The sequence below is a fragment of the Cylas formicarius genome, unplaced genomic scaffold (genome assembly GCF_029955315.1).
Source record: "Cylas formicarius isolate icCylForm1 unplaced genomic scaffold, icCylForm1.1 PGA_scaffold_210__1_contigs__length_25637, whole genome shotgun sequence".
NCBI classification, from domain to species: Eukaryota; Metazoa; Arthropoda; class Insecta; order Coleoptera; family Brentidae; genus Cylas; species Cylas formicarius.
The window spans coordinates 12,501-16,737 of NW_026844269.1; the positions used below are offsets into that span (position 1 = coordinate 12,501).

Genomic DNA, 4,237 nt, shown 5'->3' on the forward strand with positions numbered 1-4,237 from the left:
AGTCGGTCAGGATACCGCGGGTCCGCGCGATTCGAGAAAACCGCGCGGGCTCCGCCGCGGACCTTAGACCGACGCCCGACGGATCGCGACGTCCTACCAGGAGAAAAGTGCACGCGTTCGATGCCGGGTCGAAAAACGTAAGGCGCGGAAAAGGTAACGGGTAACCGTCCTCCCCGTCGCGCGAACGTCTCGCGCCGACTCCGAAACGCGAATGAATTTCTCCCTTCGACCTTTCGGGTTTCTCAGGTTTACCCCTAAACGGTTTCACGTACTATTGAACTCTCTCTTCAAAGTGCTTTTCAACTTTCCCTCACGGTACTTGTTCGCTATCGGTCTCGTGGTCATATTTAGCCTTAGATGGAGTTTACCACCCGCTTAGGGCTGCACTCTCAAGCAACCCGACTCTGAGGAGATCCCTCCCGCGATCCGGCGGTCGCTACGGGCCTGGCACCCTCTATGGGCTGTGGCCCCGTTCAAGAAGGACTTGGACGCGCCGGACGATCTCGGGATAACGGAACCTCCCTAACACCACATTTCCCGGCGCCCGGTATCGGCCGCGGGATTCGGTGCTGGGCTCTTCCCTGTTCGCTCGCAGCTACTGAGGGAATCCTAATTAGTTTCTTTTCCTCCGCTTATTAATATGCTTAAATTCGGCGGGTAGTCTCACCTGCTCTGAGGTCGATCGATAAAATCATTATATATATATATATATATATATATATATAAATATATATATAAAACGTAGACGTGAATTTCGAAACGGTTCAGCGTTTATATTTAAAACCGCTATATCCACCACTCGTTACGCGGCCGCAAACGATCAGACGTCGGACACCTTTTCTTCTTATCGAGAAAATAACGGACACGACGATCGTCAATTTTGCGCGGACCTGCGACATACGCGGGCGGTTTTAATTACGCTCGTCTCTCGCGCTTTTAAGCGAGCGCGACGCGACGAACCGGTGCGTCGAAAATCGACGTCGTTCGCAAACTCGGTCGCGTTCCTTAGAACGCGGCCGGAGTTTCGCTTTCGCGTTTTAAAACGTCGCGAGACCGGGTAGGAGAGAGATCGCGCGCTAAGCGCGAACGTGCTGTTGCTCCTCACTCCTTCCCGCGCTACACGTCCAACTCGCTCCGACGTTTCTCGCGCCTCGCGGGCGAAAAAACCGAGCAGTCTTTAAATTGGATACGACCCTCAGCCAGGAGTGGTCCGGGAACAGAATCCGAGGACCGCAATGTGCGTTCGAAATGTCGATGTTCATGTGTCCTGCAGTTCACAAGTTGACGCGCAATTAGCTGCGTTCTTCATCGACCCACGAGCCAAGTGATCCACCGTTTAGGGTAATCTTTTTTCGATCGGTTTAACGCTTTTCGTCTCCGAAAAAGAGTCGTCGGCGTTGTTATCGACACATACATTTTTTTTACGGAAGGCGAGGTATATACCTTTCGACGTAAAAAAAAAAAAAAAGTTCGATTTCGGGCCGGTCTATCCGACGGAACACTTCGCCGCGCGCCCTTTGTTCTTTATTATTCAGACGGTAGGCGCGCGCGCGTTCGCGTTCGGACGACCCGCGCCGGTTTAAAGTTTATATACACACCTCCTCGCGGGTCGCGGGTGGGTGTAAGTACTTTTCGGTGCTCCGGGCGAATATCGTTTGACACCTTGTCGACGGCGAGCGCGAAACTAGGTTTCGCGCTTCGAGTTCCGTCTAGGTACCCGGAATTTTGTCGGCGCTCCTCCTACTCCTACTCCTCTCTCCCCTTTTTTACGGTGGTCGAGTGGTCGTCGTAGTCGTCGAATTTAATCGCGGCCGACTTAAAGATCGACGCGAGATATTTTCGACCGAGCGTCAGCGACAAAAATTCGTTCGACTAAATAAAGACAAACTGTGTAATTTTTATTATCACTTTAATGATCCTTCCGCAGGTTCACCTACGGAAACCTTGTTACGACTTTTACTTCCTCTAAATGATCAAGTTTGGTCAACTTCCCGGACACATCGACGACGCCGAAACGCCATCGGCGTATCGGTCCGAAGACCTCACTAAATCATTCAATCGGTAGTAGCGACGGGCGGTGTGTACAAAGGGCAGGGACGTAATCAACGCGAGCTTATGACTCGCGCTTACTGGGAATTCCTCGTTCATGGGGAACAATTGCAAGCCCCAATCCCTAGCACGAAGGAGGTTCAGCGGGTTACCCGGGCCTCTCGGCCAGGGAGGACACGCTGATTCCTTCAGTGTAGCGCGCGTGCGGCCCAGAACATCTAAGGGCATCACAGACCTGTTATTGCTCAATCTCGTGCGGCTAGAAGCCGCCTGTCCCTCTAAGAAGAATTGTTTGTACGCAGACAGTAAAAACCGCGCGCGACAACGGGGCGAACCCCGAGCCGGCCGGCCTTTGAGATGTCTAAATACGCCTAGTTAGCAGGCTAGAGTCTCGTTCGTTATCGGAATTAACCAGACAAATCGCTCCACCAACTAAGAACGGCCATGCACCACCACCACCACCGAATCAAGAAAGAGCTCTCAATCTGTCAATCCTTCCGGTGTCCGGGCCTGGTGAGGTTTCCCGTGTTGAGTCAAATTAAGCCGCAGGCTCCACTCCTGGTGGTGCCCTTCCGTCAATTCCTTTAAGTTTCAGCTTTGCAACCATACTTCCCCCGGAACCCAAAAGCTTTGGTTTCCCGGAAGCTGCCCGCCGAGTCATCGGAGGAACGTCGGCGGATCGCTAGCTGGCATAGTTTACAGTTAGAACTAGGGCGGTATCTGATCGCCTTCGAACCTCTAACTTTCGTTCTTGATCAATGAAAACGTTTTTGGCAAATGCTTTCGCTTCTGTCCGTCTTGCGACGATCCAAGAATTTCACCTCTAACGTCGCAATACGAATGCCCCCATCCGTTCCTATTAATCATTACCTCGGGGTTCCGAAAACCAACAAAATAGAACCGAGGTCCTATTCCATTATTCCATGCACACAGTATTCAGGCGAAGTTTTAGCCTGCTTTAAGCACTCTAATTTGTTCAAAGTAAACGTGCCGGCCCACCTCGACACTCAATGAAGAGCACCGCGGCAGGATTGAGTTGGACCGCCCGCGTGAACGGGCTAAGTCCACCGGCAGGACGTCTCGCGGCACGCCAGTTAACACCGCGGACGATGAACCGGCGGCGCGAGACACAAATTCGACTACGAGCTTTTTAACCGCAACAACTTTAATATACGCTATTGGAGCTGGAATTACCGCGGCTGCTGGCACCAGACTTGCCCTCCAATTGATCCTCGTTAAAGGGTTTAGAGTGTACTCATTCCGATTACGGGGCCTCGGATGAGTCCCGTATCGTTATTTTTCGTCACTACCTCCCCGTGCCGGGAGTGGGTAATTTGCGCGCCTGCTGCCCTCCTTGGATATGGTAGCCGTTTCTCAGGCTCCCTCTCCGGAATCGAACCCTGATTCCCCGTTACCCGTTACGACCATGGTAGGCGCAGAACCTACCATCGACAGTTGATAAGGCAGACATTTGAAAGATGCGTCGCCGGTGCGAGACCGTGCGATCAGCGTAAAGTTATTCAGAGTCACCAAGTTGAACGATGTCGGGCGCGAACCCGCCACCGATTGGTTTTGATCTAATAAAAGCACTCCTTCCGTCTCCGGTCGGACCTCTGTTTGCATGTATTAGCTCTAGAATTACCACAGTTATCCAAGTAATTGTGGGTACGATCTAAGGAACCATAACTGATTTAATGAGCCTTTCGCGGTTTCACCTTAATTTGGCTTGTACTGAAACATGCATGGCTTAATCTTTGAGACAAGCATATGACTACTGGCAGGATCAACCAGGGAGCTGTTCTACGTGTCGAGCGCGCCGCCGCCGCCGCCGCCACGGATGACGACGATCGGGCGCGGTACGACAACAAACAGTCTCTTTTTTAAAAATAATAATTACGCGCGCGAAACGCGTTTATTTTATTTTTAAATAGAAACAGACGCGACCACTTTGTGTGGCGGTGATAGCGTGCGAGTACGGAAATGAACCGTTCCCGACGCCACACTCGTTATTATTATTATTCGGACGCGATCCGTCCAATTTTTTTTTGTTGGTAATAAATATCGAGACGACGTGAGTGCGCGATCAAACAATCCGACTCGCGCGCGCATAATAAGCTTTAAAATGCGGCGCGCGTCGAACCGATGTGCCTCGGGCAACGAACGTCGATCGACGGAAATTTTCGGACAT

General features: G+C 51.7%; 3 non-coding genes across 3 annotated transcripts in view; all 3 read right to left on the minus strand.

The window, feature by feature from the left end:
- Positions 1 to 681, minus strand: part of LOC132697544 (large subunit ribosomal RNA) — a 4,068-nt gene extending 3,387 nt beyond the window's left edge. The window contains exon 1 of the ribosomal RNA XR_009618175.1: positions 1 to 681. This exon is cut by the window's left edge and continues 3,387 nt beyond it. This is a non-coding gene — a ribosomal RNA (large subunit ribosomal RNA).
- A 508-nt stretch (positions 682 to 1,189) lies between these two features.
- Positions 1,190 to 1,344, minus strand: LOC132697541 (5.8S ribosomal RNA). The gene has a single exon (XR_009618173.1). It is a non-coding gene; the product is annotated as a 5.8S ribosomal RNA (ribosomal RNA).
- A 566-nt stretch (positions 1,345 to 1,910) lies between these two features.
- LOC132697542 (small subunit ribosomal RNA) lies at positions 1,911 to 3,843 on the minus strand. Its single transcript, XR_009618174.1, has one exon. It is a non-coding gene; the product is annotated as a small subunit ribosomal RNA (ribosomal RNA).
- Positions 3,844 to 4,237: the final 394 nt, after the last annotated feature.